An 8271-nucleotide genomic window follows, 5' to 3' on the forward strand; every position below is an offset into this window, starting at 1 on the left:
CAACCCTGCATATGAGTTGGTCCTGCTTATCACTTCAATGTCCCTGTGGAACTTAGCCTCTAAGGTTCTTACTTTACTAATTGCTTTTGCCACCACTTGAATATCTCACCTCTATGGACACATTCCAGAACTATTTATCTTCTGTAATAGCAGCTGTCTCACTCTGATAAAAAACAAAAAGCTGACCTCCTCTCTGTAGGTCAGCTTGCTTGTGCCTCTGTAGATCTTCCCCCCATCACTGAGATTGTCCTGCTTCCAACCCTTTGTCATGATCATTTGTTCACATTTCAGAAGCTGTGTTCTAGTTAAATGCCTTCTTGTCTCACCGGTACCTCATGTTCTGATTCTCCCATCAATATCTCTGCTCCATATCCCCCTGTCTTTCTACTGTGATCTTCTCCTGGAAGTAGGCTCTGCATCTGTTTATTCACTCATGCTTTAGTCTTTCACTTTGGCTGTGGAAATAACTAGACAAAATCTTTCTCCATTCAATGCCAGGGGTGGAGGGGCATGCCTTTAATCTCCAGCATTCAGGAGGCAGAGGCCATCTTGGTCTATATGGTGAGTTAAATATGGACTGAGGCCAGGAGACCATATCAAAAAAACAGAAACAAAAAAATAACAAAAAAAAAAACCATCCCTACAAATCTTTCTCCATCCAATTGTTCATACTTAGACTATTTGCAATGCAGTCTCCAGCCTGGCTGAGATGACCCTTCAGCCTGCAGCTAATCATCCCTTGATCAAGTTCTTTCAGGTGGTTGTTCTAGAGCTTTCTCCTGCCATACATCTGCGGGCAATTTGGATTCAGTTTCTGGTCCAGGGTGGCACAACGCAGTTATTGAGGAAATGAGTGTTGAATGAATGAAGCTTTCATCTTAGTTTTGTTTTTCTTATGCCACGTACCACTGGTATTCATGGAGAAATAGAAGCCATGACAGGAAGAGTTCTCTCTCTCTCTCTCTCTCTCTCTCTGTCTCTATCTATATGTGTGTGTCTCTGTCTCCTATCTGTCTCTCTGTCTCCCTCTCCATGTCTTATTCCATTTCTAACTCAGTGAAAATGACACCTTGTTGTTTTGCTCTAGGCTTATCTTTTCCACTCTGCTCTGAACCTCTTTTCTGACTACCCTGCCAATACACATTCTGGAACATCACCTTTAAGAGGTCTGTCCTCTCTTTTACACTGTCAGATACTTCATTTCTAAAGATCGGCATTTTCTATACATACGTTTGTCCAAAGTTCTCATAACTTCACCTAAGCTTTCTGGGCAGTCTCTTGAAGAATCCTCTTGCCAGAGCTGCCAGATCTCATGGGAAATCTTCCAGGTTACTTCAGGCTTTCCTGCTGATTCTGTCCTCATCCTTAGTATGCACCTGCCTTGGTGTGTGCAGTCCTTTTCATGCCTTGCTGCTTCTCCTCAGCTCCCATCCATCCACACTTCTAATGGGTATGCTTCCCAGAACTGAATTATCTGTCCTCCATTTACTCATCTCTCACCTTCTCCTAGGTGATCTTGCATCTTCAGTCAGTGACCCTGTGAGGATCACAGGGCTGCGTCTTCAATTCAGATGGCCATCTCTGTCCTGGAGCCCCAAACAAATTACTGCTACAGCTTACTTCTGGAGAATCCAGGGATACTTCATAGTTAAACATGCCTAAAAACAAACTCACTACCATCCTAATCCTTCTCCAGCTCAGAATTTCTGATCAGTGTTCCTGTCCATCTGCTCATCAGACCCAGAAGCCATCACGTCCCACAGTTTTCTCCCTGTGTGTAGTACACAACCAAGTCCTGTTGGCACTGCCTCATCCTCACCTGCCAGTTTCATTCTCTCCATTCCATTTTTCTTCCCTTTGCCTTTGTTCGGGTCCACTTCATTTGCTGTCTGTGTCCTTGCAACAGGTTACTGTTTCCACCATCACTAGAATCCAACCATCATGGAACTGGCAGGGTGGGTTTTCAAAAGGGGAAATCTAAGCATGTTTCTACCTTGCTTAAAATGTATGTCCCCTATACCTTTCAAGATAAAGCTCAAAATTTTTAAGGCACATAAGGCTCTTGTTTAATGTACCTAATACCCATTTTCTAACATTATTATCCTATCATAGCAAAATTGCACAATTGTTTTTGCTCTTAATATACCATATTGTCATTAATGTTTTGCTCTTACTTTCCCTTCTCTGTCCATTCATCCCTTCCCTTCCCTCCCCCTCTTCTTTCTTTCTTTCTTTCTTTCTTTCTTTCTTTCTTCTTTCTTTTTTTCCTATCTCGCCTACTCTAAGCTATTCTTGTTCAACCTACTCTACTCTTAATTCTTCCCTTGCTCAGATTACTTTTTGATTTTAGGAAGCCTTTCCCTAAATTTCAAGAATGTGTCAGGCAACCTCACACACTATAATCCATATTCTCAGATTCTACTCCTTCATCTACCTTCTACAAAACGAGACACCTCAAACAGGAGCTGTTTTTCTCTTATTTGTTGATGTGTCTGTGTCCCCCACTTTTTTATCCTGCTTCTTAAGAACAGTCAGCATTTTTTACTCAACAAATAGATTCTGGAGATGAATTTAGATCTTACTCAATGAAAGTGTAATCTTTATTATCTTTATTTTGGAGAATTCTACACATGAGTGTTGTCTTTGTATTATTTCCATCCCTCCCAGTCTCTCACTGTGTCCTGTCACTCCTCAATTTCTTGTCTGTTAGAAGCCCCATGTGATCTGTGACCTCTTGACTATTTGTAGCAGCAGATAAGGAAATAGAAGTATAGGAACAGCCAAAAATGAGAAAAGATGTGGAAAAATAAAATATGGAGATAGAAATGTGTTATAGTTGAACAAGCTTTCTTCACTCTTTGGAAACTGTGGAAGCAGAGTCTCTTCATACCATCGCTGTACAACTTCTAGTGTCACAGTTTACCGCATCATTGAATTCTACTCAGCTTCTCACTCTGATGGACTTAGTCTTGTCCAGATGCTGATTGTATCTCCACAGCACCTCAATATTTTCAGGGCCTACCTAGCACAAGAGACACAACCCTGGCTGACCGAAATCTTATTTTGAGTGTTTAGCACAGGTCACTCCTACTCCTTTTAACCTTGAACCTATGTACTTCCCATCTGGGAGTCTAAGGAACTTGATTTCTATGCAACTTCAAGCTCTTTGGAAGTCCACAGTAACACAGTCTTGGGGGTTGGGGTTTTAGCAGCACACTAATTGTCCTTGTACCGTGTACCCTTAGTGCTTGGCTGTTTCCAGCCTCTGTCGTCCTCTTCTTTACTTGAAGTATGCTTCCTGTTTATAAGAACCGGGGTGATCCAGAGGCCTCCACAGGCAATAAATCCTACAGTGCAAAGGCAGATCAAGATAGGAAAACATTCTTTCTCCCAGTGTAATTGACAAGGCAACTCTGGAGCCTCTGGTACAATTTTTATGTTTTTAAGCCGTTCCCTTATGGTTTGTGCACAAAGAAGGCCCGAGAGCAGTGGTCTGCTTCTCCCTGCCCCAGTTCTCATGTCACAGAAGCTCTGAGAAGCAGACTGGGGCATGTGGCTGGGAATAGAGGCTTAGTGATCTGACGAGTGTGTGTAATTATGAATAGAATCAGGGGAGACACTGGTTTCTGAAATGTCTCCTTTCATCTCTTATCTGAATTCTCCATGATAAAATAGAAAACAAAACTGAACCATTATCTTTACAAAATGAGCTACTAATAAATAGAGAATTAATTTTCTGCCTTTTAGATTGTTCATTGAATATGCTAGAGTGCTCCAAATGGCATGATATTAAGGTCATGTTGAGCTTTCCAAGAAAGAGTCAAGTCTTATAGATGAAGAAACTGAGACCCAGAGAAGACCCTTTCTTAATATTCAGGGCTCTCCTTTTTGCCAACTTACTTTTAATTCTTCTTAACATGAATCCCCATCTCTTTCCTGTTCCTACCCTCACCCCTAACAACTTCCAGCCACCAATCTAGGATTTGCTCAGGGGTCATTGCAACATCAGGCTGAGTATAAAGTTGGAGTTCCTGACCAGTGTTTAAAGGATTGAGCATAAAAACTCAAACCTCATTCAGTCCTTCTTGTCAGAAGAGAGGGGGTTGAGAACACATGTGCTGCTTAAGCTTTTCAAGCACAGAAGGAGAAATGTACCAAAAATTACATCTCAAATCCCTGCTCCAACCCATGGTATGCAATGACAGCTGTCCAAAGTTAAAATTCTGGATAAAAATCCAGAAACTTTCAAGAAGAATCTTGTAGTTTCTAGCAAGTAGATGGGCAAGAGGAAGAAAAAAACACCTAAAGAGAAAGCTAAGTGTGTGTGCTGAGGAGCTGAAAGAAAGCAGCTCTCTTCAGGGACCAAAGGGTCCGGGAGTGGGCCATAAATCTCACGACAGCTTTTCAAAGTTTGAGGGATCTGTGTTTAGAAGTTAGCTAAAACACCTGCTCAAATTTCACTGTTTGAGTGCTTACGATCTGTAGCATTTAGGTCAAGTTTTAAAGGGTGTTGAATGGTTAGTGCAGCTGACCCTGATCCTTATGAACATTTTCAAATTAAATCACCTCACCCCAGTGAGAATGATCATCGTCAGCAAATCTGACAACAAATGTTGGAGAGGATGTGGAGAAAAAGGAACATGGATTCACTGCTGTGCGGGGGGGAGTGTAAAATAATAAAGTCACAATGATAATTAGTTTGGCGGTCTTCAAAACTTAAAAACTGAACTGCCTTATGACCCAGCTATTTCTCTTTGGAGCTTATGGCCAGAGAGCTCCATATCCAACCTAGAGATATTTGCATGTTCGTGTTTATTGGCTGCTCTGTTTACAACAGCAAGGAAATGAATGGAACCAACCTAGATAGATGGCCATCAGCAGTTGACTGGGTGATTGAATGCAGTACATACACAAAATGGAACATTTATTCAACTGTAAAAAAAAAATCAAAATCGTGACATTTTCAGGATAATGGATGGACTTTGAAAGTATAATATTTAGAAAAGTGATCTAAACTCAGAAAGAAAAAAAAATTCCCTCCTTCATATGTGGTTCATAGCCTATGACATATATGTGAACAGGTGTAACTGTAGGTATAGCATAACATTTAGAAAGAAGACCAAGGAGACATAATGAATTACATTTTTGTACTGACAACATGTGCTGCATCTGAAGCATTGGTCATACACAGCTTAACTGAAGAGAGGTAAATTATCAAGCAAATTCACAACCTTTCCAATATTTTTTTATTTTGAAATAGTTATGAACTCACAAATTGCAAAAATAATGTTGAGAGGACCCTTATTCTCTTGATGTGGCTACCTGATCTCCATTCTCCATGGTAGCACCTTATATAATGAGGATTCTTTATCAAATCCAGAAAATCAACATTGGCATTCAGACAATAGCCAGTTCTTGCAAGTACTCTGTTTTTATGCATTCACTTCCACATATACAAATACACATAATTATCACCATAAAAATACAGAACTTTTTCCTAAGCTCTCATTCTGCCTTTCTGTAGTCAAAGTTCGTTAGCTTTTCATGTAAAGGAAAGCAGCCTACAGTCCTTTTTCACTAGTGCTCTTCCTGGACAGGAAGTAATTTTTATTCTAGGTAAGATGAGAAGAATTCTTTTGTCTTCAAATGATGTTATAAATTTATGTTATATTCAATTATTATAAATTCATGATATATTCAGGTCGATTATATGACATAGATAATATATCAAAATACGATATAGTTCAAATTACTAATATTATTCTTGCAAAGAATCAGAAAACCAATGGGACAGGTCATGAAGTCCTGCCAATAGATATGGGTGACAAGATCCTAAGGGAGTAGAAAGATGCTGTATCAAATGGAGTGAAAGCTACTTTGTCTAGTCCTGTTGAGTGTGGATTTTGGCTCAACCATGCAGTCATCTTCCTGTTTGCAGAGTTAAATTTCATGTTCTAACATCCTACGTTTCTTTTTGTGTATCTTGGGTATGATAAGAGTGTCTTAATGTCTTAATGATGCTTTTCTCTTGCAGAACAGAGGGAAGACATTTTTGTAAGTTTTGAAATGGATAAGAATTAGATTCTGCTTAGAGCAAGAATTTCATATGCACATGCTCTAGCAAGCAGACAGACAGTGTACTAGCCTGAAGGTAGAGTGAGAAAGGCAGAATCCTTTGATACAGTGAAGGGACTTATACTCCAGAAGTGCTCAAGTGGCCCAACCAGTGAACAACAAAATCAACTTGTAGGCCAGGGAATTGTAGATATTCTCTGAGAGAACTCCGTGATTTGAAAAACTTGGGATTCTCTAGGAAAAGTAATGCATCTCCTTCAGGAGAACTTCCTGTGACCTGTTAAATCTACCTCCTACTGCTGAGCAGGGCTCATGCAAAGGCTAACCCGAGCAAAAAGTGGCCAGAGAAGAGACAGACTGAACAAAGGGGAGGAAAGACCCATTTGAAACATGATAGGCCCTTTCTGGACCCTGTGGCCCTCTTTGTTTCTGCCCCAGAGTTTCTGCCTCCTCTCTGTAAGAGTTGGAGCAGCCCTGGCTGCCCTGCAGGAAGGGGTCATGAAGGGCAACTCTTCAGTTGTGAACAAGGACTCTTACTCAGTGAGGATCATTCCCAATAGACACAGCAACAGACTACCTGGTCTTCCTATGGATAAAACTTCATGGGAGCGGGGAGCTCCAAGGCATTTAGGCAGATGGAGACCAGGACACAGGTCTTAGTCTTTTTATGAAAGCTCATAGTTTCTCCTCTTATCATTCAGCAAGTGTTTTTAGATTAAAAGATACAATAGATTAGACTCAATTTTAGTTTTTCAACTTCTGTTTTGAACAGTTCTGCTTAATTGTAAAAGTTATTATTTTGTGACTTTGATTTATTTTTTCTTAGAAATCTTCTGAAGAAAGAAGATATTTACTTATTCTTAAAACACAGCATTTATTAATGAGTCTAACTTGGAATTCATTACGAATCTAAGGTGCCTTAAGGGATCTTATCAACTTATTTTCTTGTGACTGGAAGAATTTTATGATTTCATTATTATAGATTTATTTAATTATGACTTATAAATTATTACTGAAACAGATGACAGAATATATATATGTCTATATATATATGCATATATATATGTCTATGGAGTCAAATTTGTATCTCCAACTGTCCTTCATTGTGAATCCATTCACTGAAGTCTGGTTAACCTACCAAAAGTAACACCCTTAAAGGAGACTGACTTTCCTTTCCCATCAGCCATTGGTTTCTAATAGTTCTTCAGGCAGGGTTGGGGTTTATTTCTTACTTCCTCACGTGTATGCTGGAATTTTGTCTGACTTGAGCTTATGTGGTACTTGTGTCTGCTGTCACCATTATTGTGAGTTCATAGGAATAACTGACCAACTGTCTGGAAAACTCTGTTTTCTTGTGGCCATCTACTACCTCTGGCTCTTTCCTTCCCCTCTTCTGCAATGATCCCGAGCCTTGGGAAGCAGAAATTTGATATAGGTGTCTTATTCGGGGATAACCACTCTGTAGTCTCTTATCCTCTGCAGATTGGTCAGTTGTGGGTTTCTGTGATAGTCATCATCTGCTGCACAAGGAAGCTTCTCTGGTGAGAACTGAGAGATGCAGTAATCCATGGGCATAACAATAAGTCATTAGAAAGTGCCTTAACACTGTATTTATTTAGCTGAACGAAAGTATAAGGCTCTTCCCTATGGCCTGTGGCCTATCTAGCCTCTGGTTCCTAGGCCTGATATCAATGTTAGATATGGGCTCTGTCTTATGAAGCAGACTTTAAATCTAATTAGAAAGTGTTTGGTTGCTCCAATAATATACATGTCACTGTTATACCAGATGTCAAATCTTGCCAGGCCAGTTGTTACTGAAGCATGCAGGATTCACAGCTGAGTAAGACTAATGATTAATTTTCTATTCTGGCAGCATGCATAGCACCTTTCCAGCACTATGAAAGCTAGCCAGTAGAGATGAAGTTTTGATGTCAGCACCAGCTTGATATTTCCTTGTTTTTCTGTGGCTCTGTATGCAGTATCTTCAGCAACAGAATCTTACTGTCAATTTCTGGGCAATGACTAGTATTGTTTGAGAACCTCTGAGACCTCTGGTCAACAGCTTCAAAAGAGGGAGTCCATACCTGACACTGGGCTTTTTCTTTGCTAGCCCTTGGTGACTAGTGGGGCAATATTCCCCTGTTAGAGAAGGTATTCCCTTTAATCTCCTTTAATGATATGTATGTATATACTTTA

This window comes from Nannospalax galili, unplaced genomic scaffold (assembly GCF_000622305.1).
Source record: "Nannospalax galili isolate Female #2095 unplaced genomic scaffold, S.galili_v1.0 scaffold518, whole genome shotgun sequence".
Classification (NCBI taxonomy): domain Eukaryota; kingdom Metazoa; phylum Chordata; class Mammalia; order Rodentia; family Spalacidae; genus Nannospalax; species Nannospalax galili.